This window comes from Pinus tabuliformis, chromosome J, assembly GCF_031772625.1.
Source record: "Pinus tabuliformis cultivar Carrire ecotype Pingquan chromosome J, CPIR1, whole genome shotgun sequence".
Lineage (NCBI taxonomy): Eukaryota > Viridiplantae > Streptophyta > Pinopsida > Pinales > Pinaceae > Pinus > Pinus tabuliformis.
In genome coordinates, this window is record NC_142295.1 from 171,342,202 (window position 1) to 171,359,458 (window position 17,257).

Below are 17,257 nucleotides of genomic sequence, written 5' to 3' on the forward strand. Positions count from 1 at the left end.
TAATTTATTAAAATGATAGAATAACTTGTCTAGCAAAGGGAATTTTCTACTTATGAACAATGATTTAACCCTTTGTAAACATATTTGAATTCGACATCCTAGCATATTTCTCAACATAACTATCAAGTGCTAAAAATTCATTATACAAGATAATATATGCATTGATCGGAGGTCTACATAGCATGTCAACCTCGTTGTTACTTACATCCTTCTTATACTTGATGACTAGATGAAACTGTTGTAGAAATGCATTCACCTGAAATGTCATAATTGTTCTAGCTTCAATATTGTAATGGTTGATGATGTGTGTGTATTAATGTTTCCTTTCCCATTAAGTAATACTTCCACTTTGTACTAATGCATACAACTCTTTATCGTATGTAGGATAATTAACGAAATCTTTAGAAAAGGTCTCATAGTGATAACATGTAATACCCCTTCCTAACCCCTATACTTCAAAGATATGTATGTGGATATTAAGACCGGGGTGTCCCTGTGTTGACGGTACTAGATACTTCCAACATACAAGGGGTCTCCCCGATGTGAATTTTGAATTAGACCTCACAACATATGGAGTATGAGCCCCATTCAAATTATCGACCCTAACCACCATAATACAAAGGTTCGCCTTGGTTTCAACGGATAACATAAGAGCTTAAATACATAGACCTTGAACAAGCAAGTTGATATAGTGAAACATTGATTGCAATGTGTGAAAGGAGACCTTCACGAATGGGAGACGAGAGTGAGTCTCTAGACGGAAGTAATCGTACTAACCTAAGAGAGACACATGAGAGCATAAAACAATTTGTTAGCAAAATAGTTCACATAACGATTATTAAAGTGAACACAACACACATTCAACAAGATGAGTACCAAATCCACTGAAATATTTCAGTTTCTCCAGTACATATGAAAACAACATATATCATAAACATCCCAAGAATAGTCCTAAAACATTTGTGATACATGCATGAAAATGTGTTGGCTCATTGATTTTTTTAAACGTGAAAGATCCAAGTACATAGTTACAATTATGAGGCACTAGTTCCAATAGTGGAACATTAAGTCACTTCTTGCTTCTCCAAAGAATAGTTTTCTGTCATATGCCAAGTAAAGAGGCCAATACTAGCTCTCTAAATATTTAAGCCTTCAAAATCCCTTTGCTTGAGTTATGAGGTTGATTTTATAACAAGAGGAGTGACCTTTCCTGTTAGGCCCCTATACTACTAGTGTAACCCCTTATTGTTATTTGTACAACCCACTTATTATATTGATGTACCCATGTAGTGCCCATATTGTTACTATTATGCCCCATAGAAGCCCACTATTGTTATTATTGTGCCCTTACATTATTATTGTTATGTCGGCTCTAATTATGTTATGACCCCTTAGACTCCTATATATAGAAAGGAGGTCTTTTCATTTGTATCATCCAAGAATTGCTCATTTGTGTAATGTAAAGGAGGTTGCCCCCTCAAAGAGGCTGAATTCTAAGGTGTTGATCTCTCTTTTTTATCTTTTTGTGAGCTGGTTTCATAACATTTCCTCTCCCCTTGACTCTTGAGTTACCCTCATGACTCTTGGACTTCTAATGTGTCCTTTGGACTTATAAACAACTCCTAAAATTCTAAATGACATTTGGACTTATCTATGTGACTTTTGTCCATATATGACTATGGGACTCTTCATATTCCACATCTGAACTTTGGATTTCCACACATTTCATTTTTCCATTTTCTCTTTAATAATTACATCATTGCATTCCACATTATGAGGCATGACACATGGACACACATTGACCATTATGATGACACGTGTACAAGTTACAACTTGACAATGATGACATGGACTTCGTGATGAGGTGGCAATGCCAAGTTGTCTTCCTTGATGCTTCACCTTGCATTTTTTATGGTAAATATGATCTATGCTTCATATTCATTAAATATCCACTTTATTTCTTACCCTCCGAAGGGTCTTTGATCAATATCATAATCCTCTGATTCATCATGCAATGTCTTCTTTCTGTCTTGGTCCATAATCTGCTTTGTGTCTCCATGATAGCTCTCTTTTGTTCTTCTTCTCCACAGGTGTTCCTTCTTACTTTCTCCTTGCTATCTAGCTCATGGAATGATCAGCTCATGATGGGCGTGTGAGAGGGCTAAACAAAGGAGGCTTGATTAGGAGGACACAGTCAAACCCATCAGTGGCTTAGGAAGGCTCCACTATTCATTTTTACTGCGCTAAAGGAAATGAAAGGTCAAGGCTCACAAGAGGCCTTCAAGGTGCACTTGTGCACTCAAGCAAGTGAGAGAGAGAACTCAAGGTCACAGGGCACAGGTCCAAATCATGAAGGATAGTCATTCGTTGGTTCAGGGTGCACTTGTGTTATCAAGGGATAACTAAGGGGCTGGGGTGCACACCGAATGAACCAGGGATCAGGCCTCATGCGTTCCCAGTGCACTTGTGCACTCAAGAGGAATTGAAGGGTGCAGTTATTTGAATTGAAGGAGTGTGCTCAAATGAAGGCTTCAGGCTTCATGACTGCACCACGCACCCTAAGGGAAGGATGAAGGCTTCATGCTTCATGAGTGTGTCATGTGCCCTAAGGGAAGGACGAAGGCTTCGTGCTTTGTGAGTGCACCATGCTCTTTTAAAGAGACATATGATCCTTGTTGTTCTAGAGTGCACTTCATTATTTCAAAGTGCACTTTATTGTTCTGAAAGTGTGCTTTTGAAGGGAGAGAAGGTCCTTGTTCTTCCAAAGCATGCTCAAATGGTCTTAATTCTTCTGAAGTGTGCTTTTCACAAAGGGAGGCAGCAAAAGGCTAGGTCACTCATCCTAGGAAGTACTAAGGCACTATGAAATGGAGGAGATCTTAGAAAACACTTAGTGCACAAGTACTAGAGGAAAAGATACATCAATGAGGCTCATGAATATGTTACACTCATCACCTAGCAAGAGGGCTAATGCCTTTACAACTTGCACTGAGCAAGAGGAAAACATGAAGACGACACTTGCAAAATGTGAACGACCTTGAAAATGACATATGGCAGAGCAAAGATAACATTAAAAAGACACTTATTAAACTGGAAGCAAGCAAAAGTGATAGTTGTAAACATGAAAGCAACACTTGTGAAGGCAGGTGTGCAAAAGTGATAGTTGGGAAAACTCATCGAACTAAAAGTACAATTGCAATAAAAATGAGGGAGACTGACAATGAAAGTGCACATCGATTGTCAACATGAGTTGAACATCACCTAGACACTGTCTTGATGGAAAATGTTGTGCATGTTCAAGCTTGCATACAAGAAGTGTACTTCTGAATTCATTAAGGACTTAGCATGTCTAGGAAACTGACTTTTGACACTTATAATATTATAAGAAGAAGACTCGAATGCAAAACATCAATCGACCATAAAGTGACCATGGGATGATAGTTCATCGGATCTTTAGTAGGCTCAAAAATTCACGTGTAGGACACATTTTGGAGGGTGTTGATCACAGCGTCAACACTTGGCAACACACTGGTAGAACTCTGGCTTCTCTGTTTAGGTTTAATTCTCTAAGTGCAACGTATAAATCTTTCAGGGAGTATTGATTCATCTTGTGGATTACCTTGGCTTCCCCACTTAACCCGGTTAGAGATATAGTCCCCTCCATTCCCTTACTCAGTTAAACACATACCAATGCTTTCCCAATCATAATTATTTCAATCTAGGAAAAGGGTAATATATAATTTCAAGTTTAAGATAATCAAAGTATGAGTTTTCATATCTAATGTTGCTCCACTGCCAACAGGCTTGGACAGTACGTCATCGGGGTCACTACAAGTGTTGGAAATAATACTGAGAGGGGGGGGGGTGAATCAGTATTATCACATTAATAAAACTTTTTCATTTCCATATTCAGATTCATATATGCTACTTCCACAACTTTTTATGATTCAATTAGTTGATCCTTAATGAGTGCATTAGAACATTATCAACCATATTAACAGTAAACTGGTGCGGTAAAATAGAACAGATCATCACACATAAGTCACACACATGAACACCATGATATAAGGTGGAAACCCAATGTGGGAGAAAACCACCTGCTGCAAGTAATCTCAATCTTCTTCTTAATAAGAAAATCCTTTTACAATATTAGTACTGGTGCAGTCTTATACCAGTACGGGAGCTACAACCCCCTTTGCTCTTGTACTAGCTTGGATACTAGTACGTAGGCTCCAGCCTACAATCTTCTCTCCTCCAGGTACCACGTTTCATACATTTTCAGACTGGATACTCCTGAAGCACAACACATAATCTGAAAGGCCACGTTTCATCCAATTTTCATACTGGACCCATAAATATCATTGAAGCACATAATCAATCAATCTTCTGAATCACCCAATCATCAGATCAATACATATATAAGGATAATATGAGTGTTAGCAACCCGATCTAGTCCATTAGATCCATTACTAGATCTCATCCATCAACACAATCAATCAAACTGAATATGTAGAATACTGACACCATTAAACAGTCATCAGAACACATCAACAACCTGAACCACCTGTAACTTTAAACATCATAGCTCAAATGGTATATGCTACTACAATGAACCAAACCTGCGTACATATGTGCTTTCACCAAAGCCAACCCATGTACAGATCTATAAATATTCAATCATGACTTGCAGCGATTTCAAACTTAAGTTATACCCAGTTCAGATCATTACAAGCGTCAGTATACAGATCTAGAATAAGCATAATCAACTATATAGAGATAGTTCATTTCAAACCATTTGATCCCGGTCTATCCTTAGATCTTGTTCTCCATCAACCAGTGAGATCCCTCTTTAGCTCAGATCCAGATCTGCACCATAACCCAATCACAGTATTCCAGATCTAGATATTCAATGATTCAGATGATACTTTGCCAAATGATCTCCTTCCTCTTTTATAGCCTTAGTCCTTTCTCAATACCACGGTCCAAAACCATAGGATCAAAAAAAACTGTTGGACTAATACCATGAACCAACCATGAAAGTGCGTGAGATCAACACTTTTGGATGCAATACCACGGACCAAAACCATAGGATCAAAAACTGCCGGACTAATACCATGAACCAACCATGAAAGTGCGTGAGATCAACACTTTTGGATGCAATACCACGGGCCAAAACCATAGGATCAAAAACTATCGGACTAATAGCATGAACCAACCATGAAAGTACGTGAGATCAACACTTCTGACGAAGTACCATGGTCCAAAACCATAGGTTCAAATACCAAGGACTAACTACCATGGACCAAAGGTAAGTTCTCCAACATATACGCGCTTTTCCTTGCATGAAAGTGCGTGAGATCAACCCTTCTGACGAGGTACCATGGTCCAAAACCATAGGTCAAATACCAAGGACTAACTACCATGGACCAAAGGTAAGTTCTCCAACATATACGCGCTTTTCCTTGCATGAAAGTGCGTGAACTTTTTCTCTACATGAAATAACTTTTCTCTGCATAAAAGTGCGTGAACTTTTCTCTACATGAAATAAACTTTTCTCTGCATAAAAGTGCGTGAAATTTTCTCTACATGAAATAAACTTTTCTCTGCATAAAAGTGCGTGAACTTTTCTCTACATGGAATAAACTTTTCTTTGCATAAAAGTGCGTGAACTTTTCTCTACATGGAATAAACTTTTCTTTGCATAAAAGTGCGTGAACTTTTCTCTTCATGAAGGAAACTTTGTTGCACTATAATTTATCAAATAAATTTGCTGCACTATAATTTATCATTTGTGTGATTTGCCATCAAGGACAACACTTGTCTCATAATGCCAACAATCTCCCCCTTTGGACTTGATGGCAAAGCTAACTTGTCACACATAGAACTATCATCTGATTCCTTTGAGCTGTCCTGCACCCCAGGCATTCAGTCACATCCGATGTCTCTTCTTGAAGATTCATCTAGTTATAACAAAGTGAGATGTTCTTCTATGAGTGAGTTGCCATCAAGTACAACACATGCATCATAACGCCAATAATCTCCCCCTTTGGACTTGATGGCAACAACACCAAATCACTCTCCCCCTTTGACATCAAGGGCAAAGGGCGAACCAAGATATTCTCTTACCTAGATAAACATTCCGCTGTCCATACTCCCCCTGAGAACCTGCTGAAATCTCTGAATGAGCTCCCCCTTTGTATATGCCAAGGTGTACCAATCTGTCCATGCTACATGCTAAAAGCTCTGCTCTTGCTGAATTGTGTTGTTCGTGCTCCCCCTGTCTGTAATCAAGGTCTGCAAAAAGGTGTTCTACAAGAACATGACTCTATACATCATACGTGACCTTCCTAGCACCAAATACTCATACATACATCCATCTCCCAACCAAGTGGGGATATACCAAAAAATGACAACCAAGTACATTACATCATTCATCCTAGGCATAGTGGGGAAACCAACATAGGCCGTTACATGACCTTGATATGACTGAAATATTTCATCAAATGACTACAATGGATAGAGACACACTATTACATCATGAGTCTTGATATGACCTTTACATCGAATGAGATACATGACATTTATAACAAAGATCAAACACCTAAATAAGATCATGATAAACATCAGCAACGACACTGTATGATCTGCTCCATAGCATCTGTCACTAGCAACTTGTATTAGTGCATGAATCACCAAGGTATGTCCATATCAACTCATCCTTTTGAACAGAATTCTGTATATACAGAATCATTCTATCATATGTGAGAAACACCATAGCCATCCAGATCTGCATGGACCAAGAATCATCAATTGGGAATATCAATACGAAACAACCTATCGTCATATAGGTAAGAACTCATCATCATCATGTCTCCAACAATGCAACTTTGAATAATCATCCATGTATCCAGCCAACAATCCTCATCCATATATGTGCCAAGAACAATAGGAATCCTGCATCATAACTGTAATATATGATCTTTATGCATATGACGACAACAGCATATGAGTGACTCATCATCAATTAAAGAAGATGTGAATTCAATCTATGTACTTCTCCTTATCCTTATGAAGATCACCATGTAAGCACCATTAGAGGATCAACCACAAATCTGATCTAAATATCAACTATGTAACCCCAAGAATCATCTGAACAACTCATAACCATATCATAGCAAGATGAATCATTTATCCATATAAGCATCATCACCAAGGACTATTAACCATAATGCCAACAATGCATTAAGAGCATATGCTCCCCCTAAACCTGTGCCATCTGTCAGATCTGATCATGCATATTAATAAGAAGTATCAAGACATCAGCAATATCAAGTTAGAACCAAAATACTTCTAACCATCATATCCACACATCATTAGCAAAATGCAACCATTATCAATTAGAGAAAAACTGATCCTTTTCTTGAATCTGTCCCTACTGCCTTTCTTCAAACAATCATATACGCGACTGTGCAGTAACAAATTCGCGTATATATGCAACTTCCCTTTATCAAGCTTGCGTAGGAGATCGAAGTTTTACGCTTCCGGCTCCCTCTGTTATGTCTGTATAATGTGTTGTGCCGCCACTTTCTGACTGAACTTCCTTTTTCTTCCATATCTTCAAGTGTGATGATGTTTTCTCCTTTTGGTGTGATGTCCGTGCTTTGTTCCTGTATTCCTTTGCTATATGTCCAAGCTTGTTACATGCATAACATCTTACATGTTTCATATTCCTTTTGTAGAAATCAACAGCTTTGTGACCAAACATATTGCAAGCAAAGCAATATTCATTAAGGTACCTTGACTGAGATGATCTGTTTGTTTGATGATCTTGAACCCTTCTTCTTCTACATCTGGCTGCAACATGTCCAAGGTTATGACATACATAACATTCAACATTATTCATAGGAGGAGTAAAAGATTTTCTTTGAAGAATTTCTTTCCTTGGTTGATGATGAGATTGACCTTTCATCTCTCTTATCTCCTTGTTGATCATTTTAGATATCTCTTTAGAGTTCCTTGCCTCACCTTGTGAACTAGATTCACCTTCAACAGATTCATGAAAGCCAAGACCAGTTTTGATAGCAGGAGATATTTGACTATTAAGAATATCATCCAAGACTTTAGTACTATCTTGAAAACGTAAGAGCGTATCCTTTTCTTCTAATTTACTTTTCAAGATATTTACCTCAACCTGAAGTTGTTCTTCTTTTTCTAGATATTGCTTCTTCATGTCTTCTTCAACTTTCCTTTCTTCTTCCAACTGATGCTTTAGCTTGAGAATCTCCTTTTCTTGTTCTTCATTCAGATCCAGTTGCATTTGACAAATTCTGAAGGCACATTCTAGCTGAGATTTTAAGTTGATAACTTCGTTTCCCTGTTTTTCAATATCTTGGACTATATCTTTATTTTGCTTCTTTGATTCTTCAAGATCTTCCTTTAGAGAGCGGATCGTGGCTTCAATACTTTCATAGTAACTGGATCTATCTCTGAATTTCTTGATGGTTGTGTTCTTTTCTTTGACTTCATTTCTTAGAGATGTTGCTTCAACCTGCAACTTTTGACATTTCTCCTTGAATAACTCTCGTTGAGCCTTTTGTCTAGTAACAGCTTCTTTGAGGGCACCACTCTTTATGTTCAGAAGTCTTTCTTGTTCACTAATTTTGTTTGTCAGCCTGTTAAATTCTGCTTCTATTTGATATCCTTCTTCCTCACCCATAAGAGCACATTCAGTTGTTTCGTTATCACTTCCATCTTTTCCAAATGGATAGATAGCTGGAACATCAGAGGATAGCAAATTCATACCTGATAGTTCATCTTCATTCTGAAATGATTCTGAATCTGAACCTGAATCTGACGAGCTTCTTATACCTAATCCCAAATCGATTCTCCCACTGTCATAGTTCTTCTGAGATGTCTTCTTCTTCTTATGGGCTTTCTTCTTAAGCTTCTTTCCCATTGTTCCACGGATCTCCTTCAAGCGATCAAGCTTCTACCAAAGGACCTGCTCTGATACCAATTGTTGGAAATAATACTGAGAGGGGGGGGGGTGAATCAGTATTATCACATTAATAAAACTTTTTCATTTCCATATTCAGATTCATATATGCTACTTCCACAACTTCTTATGATTCAGTTAGTTGATCCTTAATGAGTGCATTAGAACATTATCAACCATATTAACAGTAAACTGGTGCAATAAAATAGAACAGATCATCACACATAAGTCACACACATGAACACCATGATATAAGGTGGAAACCCAATGTGGGAGAAAACCACCTGCTGCAAGTCATCTCAATCTTCTTCTTAATAAGAAAATCCTTTTACAATATTAGTACTGGTGCAGTCTTATACCAGTACGGGAGCTACAACCCCCTTTGCTCTTGTACTAGCTTAGATACTAGTACGTAGGCGCCAGCCTACAATCTTCTCTCCTCCAGGTACCACGTTTCATACATTTTCAGACTGGATACTCCTGAAGCACAACACATAATCTGAAAGGCCACGTTTCATCCAATTTTCATACTGGACCCATAAATATCATTGAAGCACATAATCAATCAATCTTCTGAATCACCCAATCATCAGATCAATACATATATAAGGATAATATGAGTGTTAGCAACCCGATTTAGTCCATTAGATCCATTACTAGATCTCATCCATCAACACAATCAATCAAATTGAATATGTAGAATACTGACACCATTAAACAGTCATCAGAACACATCAACAACCTGAACCACCTGTAACTTTAAACATCATAGCTCAAATGGTATATGCTATTACAATGAACCAAACCTGCGTACATACGTGCTTTCACCAAAGCCAACCTGTGTACAAATCTATAAATATTCAATCATGACTTGCAGCAATTTCAAACTTAAGTTATACCCAGTTCAGATCATTACAAGCGTCAGTATACAGATCTAGAATAAGCATAATCAACTATATAGAGATAGTTCATTTCAAACCATTTGATCCCGATCTATCCTTAGATCTTGTTCTCCATCAACCAGTGAGATCCCTCTTTAGCTCAGATCCAGATCTGCACCATAACCCAATCACAGTATTCCAGATCTAGATATTCAATGATTCAGATGATACTTTGCCAAATGATCTCCTTCCTCTTTCATAGCCTTAGTCCTTTCTCAATACCACGGTCCAAAACCATAGGATCAAAAAAAATTGTTGGACTAATACCATGAACCAACCATGAAAGTGCGTGAGATCAACACTTTTGGATGCAATATCACGGACCAAAACCATAGGATCAAAAACTGTCGGACTAATACCATGAACCAACCATGAAAGTGCGTGAGATCAACACTTTTGGATGCAATACCACGGGCCAAAACCATAGGATCAAAAACTATCGGACTAATAGCATGAACCAACCATGAAAGTACGTGAGATCAACACTTCTGACGAAGTACCATGGTCCAAAACCATAGGTTCAAATACCAAGCACTAACTACCATGGACCAAAGGTAAGTTCTCCAACATATACGCGCTTTTCCTTGCATGAAAGTGTGTCAGATCAACCCTTCTGACGAGGTACCATGGTCCAAAACCATAGGTTCAAATACCAAGGACTAACTACCATGGACCAAAGGTAAGTTCTCCAACATATACGCGCATTTCCTTGCATGAAAGTGCGTGAACTTTTTCTCTACATGAAATAAACTTTTCTCTGCATAAAAGTGCGTGAACTTTTCTCTACATGAAATAAACTTTTCTCTGCATAAAAGTGCGTGAACTTTTCTCTACATGAAATAAAATTTTCTCTGCATAAAAGTGCGTGAACTTTTCTCTACATGGAATAAACTTTTCTTTGCATAAAAGTGCGTGAACTTTTCTCTACATGGAATAAACTTTTCTTTGCATAAAAGTGCGTGAACTTTTCTCTTCATGAGGAAACTTTGTTGCACTATAATTTATCAAATAAATTTGCTGCACTATAATTTATCATTTGTGTGATTTGCCATCAAGGACAACACTTGTCTCATAATGCCAACAACAAGAACACAAGCATCACTTCACTACCAGCGAGCCTAAATAGTACCCCGACGAAGTTACAAGTTTCACCTCTCTACGTAGAAAGTCTTTCTCTTCTTTCACCCTCTATTTATTTTATTTATATAATTGTTCTTAGGAACTTAGTAATTTCCTAGGTGGAAGAGGGATCTCGACTTATTGAGAGAAAGAGAGGTTTTTCCTTCATAGAGGATAATATATACCTCTGATATTGGTTTGCTCACTAATTGATTTTCCCCTTACCTTTCTATACTCGATAGGATCAGCAAGAAAAAACACTATTACTTACAATGTCGAGTTGAGGAATGAGGATCCTAGAAAAGATACGGGCTTTATAGTTCGACCAAAGGCTTTCCATTTGAGTAAATTGTATTTTCCATTTAGACATAATTGACTTTAATTACATGTATACCCATAATAGAGAAGAGGTAACATATTATCCAAACATTGTTCGCCATCACAATTTCCCTTTTCAAGTTTTTCCACATTGTGTTTTGAGCTAAAAGGAGTATATTTCATGAAATGTCCTATTAAGTAGACATGAAAGAAAAGACATAACAAGACAAAAAGGAAAAAACAAGAGACAAACAAAATGGAGATTGAACCCAAAAGCATCATGTAAGATAAAAATACGATAACAAAATAGATGCAAAGACTAGATGGAGAGTAGGAAAGAAAGTGGATGCAATGCAAGGGAAACTAAATACAACTAGAACTACTCCTAACCTAACCAGCTAGAAGTTCAAGGATAAGTGTAATGATATTTCCAATGAAGCCACCATAATAAGTCCCGACTTAAAAACACAAAGATAAGAGAAATTAAAACCAATATATAATAATGTGCATAAGAGAAGATAGAAGCTTGAAAATCTTGCACAAAACATTGAAGGTTTTTCTTAAAAGAAGAAAGATGTGTCATATGGCCTGACATTACCCATATTGCCACCTTACCTTCTCTATGAAAACCATAATCAAACAAACATTGATAGAACCCTGTGAATGTACACGCACTTGTATTATCTTCCTTAGTAAACATAAAGAGAGATTGGAACTTGCTTATAGTAAATGGACTTGCTAAGTAAGATGCTTCTAATTGACGATATATTTGATCATGAAATTCAAAAACATCCTCTTGAAAAACCTGAAATCCTTGAAAAGATAATTTCTTAATTAATGGCATGGAATCAAGATGAGATTCTTGTAAGGGAAAATGTATCCAATCATATTCATAAGGATTTCCAAGATAGTGAGGACCTGACATAACCATTAGCGGAGGTTGAAGTGCCTCAACTGCTTGACAATTATTTGAAAATTGAGAAGATAGACCATAAATATTGATTGATGTAAACAAACCATCGTTAGGTACACTAGCGGGAAATTATCAATTGAATCATCTTCCTCGCATACTGAATGTAGCAAACCATTTCTTTATGAATGGTTACCAACTATATTAGCATCATAATCATTGAAAGAATTGAAAAGGAATTCCAGTAGAGCAAATGTGTGACACCAATCTAGATATAATGGGTCAAAAAGAGGAACTTGATTCACTAAATAATCGAAGCATTGACTAGCACTCAAGAGGATAACTAGTACCAAAATGAAAATGATTAGCATCATAATATTCACAAGAAATATTAGGATTTGATTAATTTTAAAAGTATTTGATAGGGATGAATCCTTTGGCCAACAATAATCTTTAGAATGATCAACTTTGCTCATCCATGAAAGGTATACATTACAAACCCAAGTTTAATATAAGATATTTGTATGAAGATGAAATAATTTAAACATAATCTTATTATCTGAACATAAACCAAATCTTGAAAGTTGAAAGAGTTATATTAAAAATAACAAACCTCTTTCAAGAAGGAATTTGCATTCAGTGAAACCATGCAAGGAAAAGAACTTTGCAAGAATATCCAAATCTGATTTAGTTCGGGGGCCTTACCAAAGTCATGAGAACATAACATAATCATCAATGGAAGTTGAAGTGCCTCGAATTCCTAATGAGTCCTGGAACTTTCAAGAATTATAAAATTGCATTTTGAAAATTGAATTAGATCATGTATGTTGTGTGGACAACTACCATCAGTTCAACTAGATTGCTACTATCTAAAAGGAAACCATCTATATTACTGATTTGATCATATTTATCAATTTTGACAAACAAATTACTCAAATAATAAGATTTTTCTAATTAAGCATCCAAGGATGGATGGATTGAACAAATCTCAAGAGTAGCCTAAACTAAGGAATTCTCCTCATGCAAGACTGGAAATGATAAAGAATGGAAAGGATACTTAATGATTTCATTACCTTCTTCTTTATCATTGACGACTTCACTACCCTATGTCAATTCAAAACCCAACCCATTAGATGATGAAAATGAATTACAAACATCATAGTACAAGGGATAGTGAGGTGAAGAGGAAGTTTCCATAAGAAAATATTTTTGGACTGAATCAGATTCAAGTTCGAAATCTTTCAGAACAAAATATTCTTGAGAAACTGAAAGATTAGTCAATGCACTTGGGAAAGCATCATCGCATATAATAATGGAGTCATAATCAACAGAATGAAGGTTGTTCAAGAAAACAGATTAATTAAGCAAATCAATTTCATTTTATTTGTTACCGATATTCCTAGATTCAAAATCAACCAAAGATGGAAGAAGGATCTTGACATGGAGGGTTTTGAAAAATAGAAGAAAGATCAAAAGAATCCTCACCTTCCTGCTCCTCTACTTGTGAAGAGTGACTACCTTTCACCTGATCATTGTTTGGATTCAGAAGAGGTTGATCAAGCAAATCAAGGGGCAAGTGATTATGAGGATGAAAAGATAGAGGATGAAAACAATCCAAATCAGATTCAATACTAGAGTTATGAGTGTTAATATCATCGTGATTGATCATAAGATTAACCTTGATTTTAGGTTGCATGAACCATTCCAAAGTTTCCTCCATTGGATCTGGATCATGGGAAATTGATAACGGTTAAAAAGGTGGATCAACGATTTGATTTACAAATTTCCCAACTTGAAAATTATCACAGGGAGGCACCCAAATTGGCACTGGAAAAGGAGGACGAAAAGGAAAAAAAGTAATAGTAGGTTCCTCCTCTTAAATTGGGGGTGTATCACAATTTAAAAATTCAAAGAGATTCGAACCAAATGTTCAAACTTTTTCTTAAAGAAATCTCAATCCATATCTTCTTCAGGAAATTCACAACATAAGCGAAGGAATATGTTAGAAAAATACTTAATTGATTCCTCGGGCTCCATTCTAAGATGATAGATTCTTTTATAAACATCTTGGTAATCATACCTATCAAAATCTTGATGAAGCTCCTTAATAAATTGATCAAAAGAATGGATAGAGGCAGATGGTAAGGTATGGCACCATTTATTAACACAACCTACAATGGTGAAGAAGAAAAGCACACAAGCAATATATTCATCATCGATTTCATAATATTCACAAGATTTAAGAAAATCAGAGATGTGCTCAGTTATGGATGTTCCATCCTCACTATCAAACTTTAATTGAGGCAACTCATAAAGAGGCTCATCGGAGATTAAAAGTTGACCATTGGATGTATTGGAAAAACACTTAAGGCATATAATTTGAGGATGAGCCATTAAAGATAAGAAATTCAAAACAAATTCAATGGGCACAACTTGTGATTTGACCCTCCTTCTAGCGCCAAAATGTTGATGGTGTTGGATACAGCCAACATACAGGGGTTCTCGCCAATGTGAATTCCCAATTAGACCTCACATCATTTAGAGTAGGAGCCCCATCTGGAGTATCAACCTAACCACCATAACACAAAGGTTCACCTTGGTTTCAACGGATAACATAAGAGATTATATACATAGACCTTGAATAAGAAAGTGAGTTGACATTGCGAAACATCGATTGTGATGTGTAAAAGTATACCTTCACAAGCGGGATATGAGAGTGAGTTTGTGGAAGGAAGTAATAGTAATTACCTAAGAGAGACACGCGAGAGCATGAAAAGGTTCATTAGAAAAATAGTTCACATAACGATTATTAAAGCGAATAAAAAACACATTCAATAAGATGAGTACCAAATCCACGAAATAGTTCATTTTCTCCAGTACATATGAACACAACATATACCGTAAACATCCTAAGGAAAGTCCTAAAACATTTGTGATACATGCATGAAAATGTGTTGGCTCATTGAATTTCAATTAGGTGAAATTTCCAAGTACACGGTAACAATGATGAGGCTTAGTTCCAATAGTGGAACATTAAGTCACTTCTTACTTCTCAAAAGAATAGTTTTCTCTCCTATGCCAAGTAGAGAAGCGAAGACTAGATCTCCAAAGCTTTAAGCCTCCAAAATACTTTTTCTTGAATTATGAGGTTGCTTTTATAACAAGAGGAATGAACTTTCATCTCCCCTTGACTCTTGAGTTACCCTCACGACTCTTGCACTTCTAATGTTTCCTTTCGACTTCTAAACAACTCTTAAACTTATAAATTACCTTTGGAATTCTTTGTGTTCTTTGTCCATATATGACTATGGGACTCTTCATATTCCACATGTGACATTTGGAATTACACACATTAATTTTGTCCTTTTCTCTTTAATAATTACATCATTACATTCCACATGACGTGGCATAACACATGGACACACATTCACCATTATGATGACACTTGTACAAGTTACAACTTTAAAATGATGACATGGACTTTGTGATAAGGTGGCAATGCCAAGTCCTCTTCCGTACTGCCTCATCTTGCATTCTTGATGGTACATATAATCTATGCCTCATCTTTATGAAAGATCCACTTTGTTGGTTATCTTCACCCTCCAAAGGTTCTTTGATCAATATCAAAATCCTCTGAGTCATCATGTAATGTCTTCTTTATGTCTTGGTCCATGATCAACTTCATGTCTCCATGATACCTCTCTTTTATTATTCTTCTCCGCAGGTGTTCCTTCCTGCTTTCTCCTTGCTATCTTGCTAATGGAATGATCAACTAATGATAGGCATGTGAGAGGGTTAAAATAAGGAGGCTTGATTAGGAAGGCGCAATTAAACTCATCAGTGGATTAGGAAGGCTCCATTTTTCATTTTTACGGTGCTATAGGCACTGAAAGCTCAAAACTCACAAGAGGCCTTCAAGGTGCACTTGTGCGCTCAAGCAAGAGAGAGAGAGAGAGAACTCAAGGGCACATGGTGTAGGTCCAAAGCACAAAGGATAATCATCCATTGGTTCAAGGTGTGCTTGTGCACTCAAGGGACAAAGGAGGGTGCAGGGTGCACACCAAAGCAATAAGGAATCAAGCTCCATGCCTTCCCAGTACGCTTGTGTGCTCAAGAGGAACTAGAAGGGCGCAATTCTTCGTCAATGGAGTGCGTTCAAGTGAAGGCTTCAAGCTTCGTTATTGTGCCATGCACCCTATGGGAAGAGGGAAGGATGAAGGCTTCATGCTTCAAGAGTGCGCTATGCGCCATAAGGGAAGGATGAAGGCTTCCTGCTTCATGAGTGCGCCATGTGCCCTAAGGGAAGGATGAAGGCTTCCTGCTTCATGAGTGTGCCATGCGCTTTTAAAGAGACGGAGGATCCTTGTTGTTTCAGAGTGTGATTTTTTGTTTCGGAGTGTGCTTCGTTGTCTTGAAGTGCACTTCATTGTTCCACATTGCGCTTTATTGTTCCAAATTGTGCTTTTGAAGGGAAAGAAACTCCTTGTTCTTCCGCAGTGCACTCAAATGGTCATTATTCTTCTTAAATGTGTTTTTCACTAATGGAGGCAGCAAAAGGATAGGTCACTCATCCTAGGAAGTACTAATGCACTGTGAGAGGGAGGAGACCTTAAAAAATACTTAGTGCACAAGTATGCGAGGAAAAGATACGTTAATGAGGCTCATGAATAAGTTGAACTCATCACCTAGCACGAGGGCTAATGCCTTTAAAACTTGCACTAAGCAGGAGGAAAACATGAAGACGACACTTGCAAAATGCAAACAACCTTGAAAGCTACAAATGACAAAGCAAAGATAAAATGAAAAAGACACTTATTAAAGTGGAAGTAAGAAATAGTGGCAATTGTAAACATGAAAGGGACGCCTGTGAAGGAAAAGGTGCATAAGAGCAACAATTGGGAAATCTCACCAAACTAAAAGTACAATTACTATCAAAGTGAGGGAGACTGTCAATGAAAGTGCACACTGACTGTC